The 10,853-nt window shown below is 38.9% G+C and overlaps 1 non-coding gene across 1 annotated transcript; it reads left to right on the top strand.

Moving 5' to 3' along the window:
- The first annotated feature begins 2,885 nt into the window (after positions 1-2,885).
- Positions 2,886-2,993, top strand: LOC120368352 (U6 spliceosomal RNA). Its single transcript, XR_005582511.1, has one exon. It is a non-coding gene; the product is annotated as a U6 spliceosomal RNA (small nuclear RNA).
- Positions 2,994-10,853: the final 7,860 nt, after the last annotated feature.

Raw genomic sequence — 10,853 nt, forward strand, 5'->3', positions numbered from 1 at the left:
TTTTTCTGAAGTTGCACATCCAATACTTTGAATATACATATACACATGATCATTCATGGTCATCAGAACATATTAGAAACAATGTAAATGCCCGTTTATAAGAAAGAGGTTGAATAAACCATGGCACACCTACACAGTGGACATTCTTTTATTTAATATAATAAGGAAGTTATTTGTTGAATAATGTGGAGCAATTTCTAGGATATTGTTAAGCACAGTGTTGTGCTAGGCAATTAATAACGTTTGTGGTAGGTTTAAGCTTCTTTAAAATGTATAATTTATTGTGATTACCTTTCTCAGTAAATATTCTTTTCTTAAACTAATTTCATCTTCATAATCATGCTTTCTTTTTAAAAAAAAAAAAAGTTTCCCTGATTGGTATAACCTTCTGGCTATACAAAACCTGCAATTTCTTCAGAACTGTGGACTATGGTATGTAAATACATTATGTACTGTCTTCTATTTGATTTTTCTAATAGGTTTTCCACCAACATTACCCTAAAATACTTTTTGAAAGCAGCAATTCTCAAACCTAACAGCATCAGAATCAACTGTGGGCCTTTACAAAAACAGAGATTAAGTCTGCAGTGTAGCCCAGAAATTCATTCTCTTCCAAAAGCCCTGAAGCTGATTCTCAGCACCATCTAAGCTTGCAATCTCTGCTGAGAGTAGGTTTGCAAAATAGGGAGAGAATAAAATTATGATTGTTCTGCATTTTGAAAGAAATTTGTGATTATCATCAATAATTTCTTAATTCTTAAATTCTTCATAATATGGTCAAGAGTGTCTCATTCTGAAATTGGAAGGACTTTAAGGAAAAACTAAACCATAAGGAAAAAATTCTACTTGTCTCATGAAACACAGTTTAGTGGGATAATATCTGGACTTGGAGCCATTCCACAGAAATCAATTCCTGACTCTGACGTAACCATGGCCTGCAATGCAGCAAGGTTGTTAATGTCGGTATCTGGTTTCCCTTCTGCAAAATGTATATAGTTTGGTCTTTTTTCACATAATTGTGGGGACCAGCAAAGACATAAAATGTAAAATGCTCTTACAAACTGCTAAGTGTTATAGTTTTGAACACAACTCTCATTATGTATTTAAAGTCTAATTGTGTCTCCATTTACCACAATTTTTGAAGTCTTAATTCTACATTTGGGTGATATCATTTTATATGTATTAACTGTCTATCTACTAACTACCTATCTGTTTATCTATCCATCCATCCATCCATCTATGCCACTATTTCCTCTGTGAATTAACAGATGACATAACTTCAGTTATTTGGGAATACTATGCTCTTTTTTAAAAAAAAAAAAGATGAATTTTAAGTTCTGGGATACATGTGCAGGACATGCAGGTTTGTTACATAGGTAAATGTGTATCATCGTGGTTTGCTGCACCCGTCAACTTATCACCTAGGTATTAAGCCCTGCAGGCATTGACTATTTATCCCAAAGCTCTCCTTTCCCTGGCCCCTCTGACAGGCCCCAGTGTTTGTTCCTCTACCTGTGTCCATGTGTTTTCATTGTTCAGCTCCCAGTTATAATTGAGAACATGCAATATTTAGTTTTTTGTTCCTGTGTTAGTTTCCAAGGATAATGGCTTCCAGCACCATCCATGTCCCTGCAGAGGACATGAATTCATTCCCTTTCATGGATGCGTAATATTCCATGGTGTATATATACCACATTTTCTTTATCCAGTCTATCATTGATGGGCATTTGGGTTGATTCCATGTCTTTGCTATTACGAATAGTGCTTCAGTGAATATATCCCTGCATGCATCTTTATGATGGAATGATTTATAGATACCCAGTGATGGGATTGCTGGGTCAAATGGTACAGGATGATGCAAATTACAGATAATTTGAAGTGGAGTCATACACAGAGATCTAAGACACTTTGGAAATCATTTCCTCAGGAAGAACAGGAATTCCATTTTAAAAGGCATGTGAAAATTATATTCCATATGATTTAATATAAACATTTACATATGTTAAACGTATATCTTTCATAAAATCTGGCAGAATCAAATACAGTTCACAGTTACATAATTGCCTTATTTTCTGATACATATTGCATGCTATTATTTCGGAAAACATACCAAGTAAAATTATATTTATCTCAGATAAATACATCCTGTATATTTTCAAAAGAGTGATAGAAGTCACCACAATAATTTAAAAACTACATATGGTTGAGAAAAATGCCAAAGGGGGAGGAAATTAACTTTGATTGGGGTAGTATGTTTCCTGAGTTGGAACAGAATCCTGAATTGCTGGTGGCATTCACACCTTTTCATTACTGCTGTTAGCAATTCTTTATCTACTTCTGGAGTCTATAAAAGCTTAGCGTACCAAAAGAATACAAAATTCATGTATAACTCATAATACAATGTTACGAAAATGATTCATTAATAAGCAACATTCAGACTTCCGTGATCAGGCCTGGAGTCCACATCACTCTACATTGAGAATAGGAGGCTATTCTCAATCTTATTCTAAGTATCTTAAAAATAAAATCATGACTATAGTATCTCTACAGCACATTTGAGCTGAGAACATTATGTTAATTTATATATTGTCCAACTAGATTCTATATTCTATTTCTCTGGACAGGTGGCTTTTATACTTTTTAAACTGAGAACAGCTAGTATGTTCTGATTTAGTCCATGTAACACCTGTCTCCCACAAAAACACACGTACAGAAACAAAATATTTAAAATAATACATTTCCCTATTATTACAATTTTTACCAGTTTTATATTCTTCTATTCTATGTCTTTAAAAAATACTGGTCACCAAATTAGATTGATTTAATATCCCACCAATGTTCATCTGGAAAAATTGCCTTATCAGTCATTTCAAAAATAATTTGGGGTGCTTGGCTTTGGCAGTATATGTACTCAAATTGGAATGATATGAAGAAAATTAGCATGGCATGTGTGCAAAAATTACACGCAAATTTGTGAAATATTTCATATTTAAAAAATGACTTGGGGAAGTGTGGAAGAGTAATCTTCAGATAAATGGATAAAGCAAATGTGATCTATACATACACTGAAATATTACTCAGCCTTAAAAACAAAGGAAATTCTGACACCTGCTACAACATGAGTGAACCTTGAATTCACGACGTTCAGGGAAATAAGCCAGTCACAAAACGATAAATAATGTGTGCTTCCTATTATATGAGGAACCTAGAATAACCAAATTCATAGAAATGGAAAATAGAATAGTGGTTGTCTGTGGCTGGGGACAGGGTAAATGGAGTTATTGTTCCATGTTTATAGAGTTTCCATTTGGCGAGGTAAGTGTTCTGGAAATGGATGGTAGTGGTGCACAGCAATAAGAATTGACTTAACGCCGTTGACTGCACACTTTTGGTTAAGATGGTAAATTTTATGCTGTGTATTTATTTTACCATGATTACAGAGAATTTTTTCAATCACTTAGGGAAATACAAATTTTAGTGATATGCTTCAGATTTACTGAATCAGGAATGGGGACCCTAAATTGGGATTATTTAAGAGCCTCCCAGGTAAATCTGATTCAAAGAACCACTGCTTTAAAATGCAACTATGACTTTTCCTCCCAAGAGCTAAATTATTTTGCTACTTTGAAAGGAACAAAAAGTGTGAGACAAGATCTCACAGAAGCCTAACTTTATCCTTAAGCAGGATTAAAAAAAAAAAAAAAAGATTAAGAATTTTTCAAGAGGACGACCAGTCATACACTTTTATGATATGGATATTGACTATAGAGAAAGAAAGATTTCCAGAAAGACAAAAGATAATATTGAAACACACAATACATTTTTGATTTTCATACTTTTTTGTAGTCATATTTAGGGTCGTCTCTCAATTGAAAAAAAGGCTACTTTATTTTGTCTTTATATGCCAAGACCTTTACAGATATTACTCCATCTAACATGAGGATTTATGTTTTTATCTTTTTCATAAGGAAGCTGAGGCTTATAAATGTCAATACCTTGCCCAATGTCACGCAGCTCATATGTGGTGAAAACTCTACCTGACTCTAAAACCTTTCGTTTTTGCAGTACTACCTTGTCTCTGTCTGCACAGTTTCATTCTATTGGTACACAGCACAGTGGAGTAGACCTCATTATTGCCATTTTAAAAATAAGAAAAGAACTTCAGGGAGATGACTTTATGAAGGTCACAGTAAGCCTTCCACATTGTGATTCGATTTTCATCCATAAAATAGAGCTATATCACCTCTGAGAAATATATTGAAGAAACCAAATAAAATTGGATGTCATAAAAATAATGCGAGAAGGAGTAAAATCTTGATTAATAGAAAGTGCCAGGCAGCTATGGTTAATTGAAGGTTAACTAGAGGCTTCTTTTTGTTTTAACCTTTAATGCTGAAAATCCTTTCAAAATAGATTGAGCCACATCTGGTTTATGTAAGTTTAGTGTGTTGAACACAATTAAATCTTTCTTTGAGAGTTTTTTTCTTTAACTTCTGTATCCCTGCAGATGTAGATTATACAGGAAATTAATTTGAATATTTGTGGAGGCCAGAAAAAAATTTAAATGTGATTCGTTTGACCAAGTCTGTAGTAGGAGTTTGTATTGTCTCTTTCATTAAAATAATGCACCAAAAATAGTTCCAGGTCAGCTTTTATGAGACTGATTCAAAGAGGTTGAACTACAGAAAACACAGATCAATATTGTATGTCCCGCCTTCTCCAAATGAGATTTTAGGCTAGAGAGCTAGTAGTATTTTTTTGCTTTTAGTATTCCCTTACATCAAAAAGATGTATTTATGACTTATATAGATTGTTCAAAGGTAATAAAGTCCTTAAACTTCTTCATTTATTAGAGTAATATGGAAAGTACACGTTCCTCAGAAGATCCAGTGAAATCCCCACTCTAAAGAGCTGACCTCAATCTACCTTTGCCCAGAGTAACTGTTACCTGCAAGCTTTCCCTTTATCCACCATGAATTCCTTCCCTATTTTCAATGACAGACACTTGCTGAAGCAGAGAGATGAATCATGTGAAATGAGCATGAATCAAGGCATAATTAAAGGGACACATGCTAGAGGTGGCTACTACAAGCGCTTTAAGTATCTTTACCGGCCAGTCAACATCATAGCCTTTTTAGGTTAACGAAATAATATTAGAAACGGATTTTCATTGTTGAAATTAGTGATTAGTGATTTTTTCAAATAGAGACCAAAAATACGTTAGAGGCATTTAGTCTGTTGTAAGATTACAGTTTAAAGTCCTTTATAGGGACATAATGAACCTGGAAACCATCATTCTCAGCAAACTGACACAAGAGCAGAAAATCAAACACCACATGTTCTCACTCATAGGTGGGTGTTGAATAATGAGAACACATGGACACAGGGAGGGGAGCACTACATGCTGGGGTCCGTTGGGGGGAAATGGGGGAGGGACGGGGGGGTGGGGAGGTGGGAAGAGATAGCATGTGGAGAAATGCCAGATATAGGTGAGGGGGAGGAAGGCAGCAAATCACACTGCCATGTGTGTACCTATGCAACAATCTTGCACGTTCTTCACATGTACCCCAAAACCTAAAATGCAATTAAAAAAAGAGAATCTAATCAGTCTTTCAAAATTTACCTATAAGAATGGCAACCTAGATTTGATTTCTATGGAGACCTCTGTCCAGGAATTATATTGGGGGATTGCTGGCCACCCAAGTGTAACTAGAAAATCAGCTGAGTCCTACTATTGCAATCATATTGCATTTGCTGCATTTCCCTTCAGGGAATCTACCACCTTTGGTACAGTCTTATCATCCTAAAAAAAAAAAAAAAAATGATAAAGCCAAGAATTGGTAGAGCTTACAGTACTATGTTGTGTAATACTTGCTATTAAATGTCTATATTTGAAGAAGGATTTTATTTTCAGTTACTTAGAAAGATGGTATAGGAGCAATAAATAACATTTCTACTCTATTCAAAGGAGGCTAATATTTTTACACCGAATTTTTTAGGTCAGTTCACAGCAGGAGATATCAAAATAGAGTTTGCATAATCATTCCTAGAGTTCTTTAGTCAGTAGGCAAACTAGATGATCAATAAAAACTCTTTCCATTCTACAGACACAAACTTCTTCATATGAGCTCACATTTAGTGCTTTCTTAGAGAAGTAATCACTTATCTGGAGCATTTTGATAACTAGAAATGACTTGCCAAGGAGAATTCGCTTGCTCCCATAGTCCTGGATTGCCGATCCCTTTATAAAAGTTGATTTGCTGTAATATAGGCAGAATGTATGCGAAACACAGAAATCCTGGTGGTAATCCAAGCCCAGTGTTTCACACGGCAGGTGTTGTAAGAAGAAATTCCACCCAATGGTGCATTGATAGAGCATGGCTTTCTAAAGATAAGCTGAAGGACTTCCCCATCCAGTGTGAAGAGACCTGAAGTTCTGATGTATCAAATCCATTTAGATAAGGAAATAAGTATGACCTCTTTTTGCCTCTTGGCTCTGCTGTCAGTCTCCCGGTTGCCCTTTCAAGAATTCTTCTTTCCGACGGAGTTTAATTTTTTTTTTTTTTTTTTAGATGGAGTTTCGCTCTTGTTACCCAGGCTGGAGTGCAATGGCGCGATCTCAGCTCACCGCAACCTCCGCCTCCTGGGTTCAGGCAACTCTCCTGCCTCAGCCTCCTGAGTAGCTGGGATTACAGGCACGCGCCACCATGCCCGGCTAATTTTTGTATTTTTAGTAGAGACGGGGTTTCACCATGTTGACCAGGATGGTCTCGATCTCTTGACCTCGTGATCCACCCGCCTCGGCCTCCCAAAGTGCTGGGATTACAGGCTTGAGCCACCGCGCCCGGCCCGAGTTTAACATTTACATGACTCTCTCATTTCTAAGATTTAAGAAGTGTGGCTGAGAGGCCAAAGGATCTAGCAGAGATTCAGAACAAGGCAACAAGTTCAAATAGACTTGGCAGACACAGGATTCTTACCCCCAACACATTGTCTGTGAAAGCAAATGCCCTCCATGTCTAGTTGCAAAGAGTTCACAAATTCATGTAAAACTTAAAACTTGTCTTTTCCAGGAGAAAAATCCAGCTCCATGTGTGTGTTATTCATATTAAGAAGGATAAATGTCGCTTATATTTATCTACACATTTATGGACTTAAATATCAGATATCTTTTCTCAAAAACTGTAGCATTTTCTGGTTGAAGACATATTTTACCAAACCATCCCTTTCTCTAACACGTGTCAAAGTGATGACAGAGAGAGAATTGCCCAACCTACTGGCTTCACTACCCAAATTCTTCTACATCATAGAAGCGAGGCTGAGCCAGCACCTACCTTTCCTGTTTGTTTTTTTTTTATTCCACCTTTTCTTTTTTTGCATTTGTCCTATTTTTAATTTTACTGCTATGCTAGCCACCCACTATATTATCCAAAATAGAAAGAAAATATTTTATATTTACATTTTTAATAAAATAGATTTAAGTAATTACAAACTCTGTGTCTTTACAAGTTTATAGTTTGGGCTATATAAGGCACAGAGGCTTCCTCTACATTTGCCACTCACCATCTGGACAGTCTTTCTTCTGGCAAGACTTTAAAAAAAAGATGGGGAGCAAAAAGCTTTAAGGGATAAACTGGGGAGTTGGGCTAGAGAAACAGTGAAAACATGGTTTCTGAAGTTTGCTAAGAACCTGCCAAAGTACTGCCATTCACTTCAAGATTACTTTTCTTGAAAGATGTTGAAAGATGCAAAACTTTGCTCCTTTCCTCAACCTCATGAAAAGCCATATAATCTACAAAATGTTAATTTTTCTTGGACTCATCAGAGAGCTGCGATTGCAAGTCATCTTAAGTCCATTAGGACTGTTTTAACAGAATACCATAGATTGAGGGAGGGAAGTCCACGACCAAGATGCTGACAGATCCAGTCTCTAGCGAGAATACTTTTCCTGGTTTGTATGTGGCCCTCACTTCATTGTGTCCTCATGAAATGGAAAGTAGAGGAAGAGCAAGGTGTCACACCTCTTCATATAATGGCACTAATCCTATTCATGAGGACTCGATCCTCATTACCTGACCACCTCGCAAAGGACTTACCTCTGATACCCTCATGTTGGGGGTTAGGGTTTCAACATAGGAAATGTTCAGAGATACGAACGTTCAGTTCATGATATAAGACAATCAAGTAAATGGAATTCCAAAGAAGAGCAAGCCTCACTGAAAAAAAAGACAGACAAACTTATTCACCTGTGTCAGAGAATACAACATATAAGTGGATAAAAACGACTTAGAAAAGCTTAATAAATTCTTCAACGCCAAGTGTTGTCAAGCATGTAAGTTTGGAAGAGCTGGTAGAACCAGACTTCGGGAAGCTGGCACTCACATTTTCTATTTCACAGACCCCGATCAGGCGCTGACAAGAAAGGCTGGAGGATGAGCAGTGTAAGGTTTATCGCGGAGTCAAAATGAGGAAACTGAGGCCGGCATAAGAAAATGAAAAGCCAATTTATTTGCCACAGAGTTTCCAGGGTCTGGAAAAGGGGCCAGAGAAGTCGCGCTTGGCGTCCCAGGGCTGGGGGTTTTATAGGGAGTGCAGGCGACTGATTGGTTGTTGGGGAAACAGAGCGAAGGCAATTTCATTGGTTATAGGGAGACAGGACGAACGGGGCGGGCTGCTATTGGTAGGTGGGCGGGGCTACCGGTAGGTGGGCGGGGCTACCGGTAGGTGGGCGGGCCGGGGGCGTCCGGGGCAGGCTGCTATCGGACAAGTTTTGGCGGGGTTTCTTCCAGTGGCGGGCTGGGGGTTGGGTACCTAGTCTGGTGCTGAGTGTAGACGTGGGTGTGGTTTGCAGAGCCGGGCGTGGGGAAGCCACGTGGTGTGGGGAAGCCACGTGGTGTGGGGAAGCCACGTGGAGAGGCTGGATGCTGAGTAACGAGCTCGGAAGGATGAGTAGTTATCGGGCACGGAGAGCGGTGGGTGTGTCCGTTTAGCTCCCAGCGAGGCGACCGGCCCTACACGCGGGTCACAGGGTGGAGTGCCGCTCAGTGGCACAGGCTTAAGGGAGACGATTGGCAGTTACCGGTGGCCAGGCCAGAGCTGTGCCGACTTCCCCGAACTTCCTTTCCCAGAAAGCAAAAGCCTTGGTCTGCTAGGGAAGTGCAATGGGCTCTCTCACCCCAGCAAATGGGCAAAGATGCGATGTTTCTGATACAGGAGTAAAATAAAACCAACGTTTTATTGGGAAAGAGTAGAAAAGCTGCTCATCTTTAGGGCGCAGCCTCCATTCTCACTGAGGTGGAAGTAAAAGCAAAAGTCCTTCTACTTGGGGGCCATACACGGAATGTTCGTATCTCCTCAAAATTCCTATGTTCAAACTTAATCCTCAGTGTGATGGTGGCTTTGGGAGGGAATTAGATCAGGAGAGTAAGGCACGCAGAAATGGGACTAGTGTCTTCCTGACAAGACCCCAGAGGTGGCACTCACCCCTTTGGTGATGTGGGGATGCAGGAACCAGGAGAGGGCCCTCGTTAGACACTGAGTCTGATGCCACCTTGACCTTGTGCTTGCCAGCCTCCAGAACGGCAGGAAATAAATGAGTTGTTTCTAAGTCACCCAGTCATAGCATTCTGTTACAGCACCCCAGATGGACTAAGACACTGGGGGAAACGGAAGAAATGGTCTTGAACGGAGCATCCTGCACTCATAACACAAAGAGATCTGTCATTGCTGGAGGAAAAACAGGAAAACCGTGTCTAAGACCACCAAAAAATATAAAGCGGTGTTTGGCTGTGATGAAAAAAGAAGAACAGGGATGTAGAGAAAGCCCCACCCCTGAGGCACAGGTACACAAATCTTGCCTGAAACTTACCAGAAAAATAAAACAAAACAAAAATGCCATCATTCCATTACAAATCTAGCACGGACTCACATGCAATACCAGTGTACCGCTGGTCAAGAGCTGGGAGAGAAACTCCCTGTGTGGCACAGCTATGCAGGTCGTTCTGCCAGAACCGGAGAGTACAGCTCAAGCACTGAAAAACATCCTTCAGGTCCCCAGGAACCACACGAAGCACAAGCTAATGGAAGCCAAATGCTGAAAGGTTTAAAGCCAGTGCTGCATTCGAACAGCATTACTAAGAAAAGTAATCCAAGCCCAGATAAACAACTAACTCTGTTAAACCCACTCTCCATGCCAAGAACTTCATCAAAGAAGATGCAAGTCCTTTTCCAGACATAAAGACTCTTTACCTCAGACTCCGTAATTTCTTTTCACACAACGGAATCATTCAATTGAAACTACAAATGAAAAAAAAAACAAAAAAACTCTCAATTGTTAATAGTTTAAGCAATCCAAAAAACCAAAGAAATGACCCAGATTTTAAAGCAGCAGATGAATAAAATGCCATTATTAATATGTTAAGATATCTAGTAGGAAAGCCGGATTATATATAGGAACAGATAGTAATTACAACAGAGAGAAACTACATTTAAAAAATCAAGTATGAGCCAGGTGGTGGCAGCTCATGCCTGTAATTCCAGCATTTTTAGAGGCCAAAGTGGGAGGATCACTTCAAAACAGGAGTTTGAGACCAGCCTAGCCAAGAGAGTGAGACCCTGTCTCTACAAAAAATTAAAATAATTAGCCAGGTATAGCTATAAGTTTCTCTCCATTATAGGTTTCCTGGGGAGGCCTCAGGAAACTTATAATCATGGCAGAAGGGGAAGGAATATCATTACCATTATTATTATTATTACTATTATTATTTTGAGATGGAGTTTTGTTCTTTTGCCCAGGCTAGTGCAGTGCAACCTCCAACTGAACTGCTCACTGTAACCTTCACCCTCCAGCTTCA

Source organism: Saimiri boliviensis, chromosome 9 (assembly GCF_048565385.1).
Source record: "Saimiri boliviensis isolate mSaiBol1 chromosome 9, mSaiBol1.pri, whole genome shotgun sequence".
NCBI classification, from domain to species: domain Eukaryota; kingdom Metazoa; phylum Chordata; class Mammalia; order Primates; family Cebidae; genus Saimiri; species Saimiri boliviensis.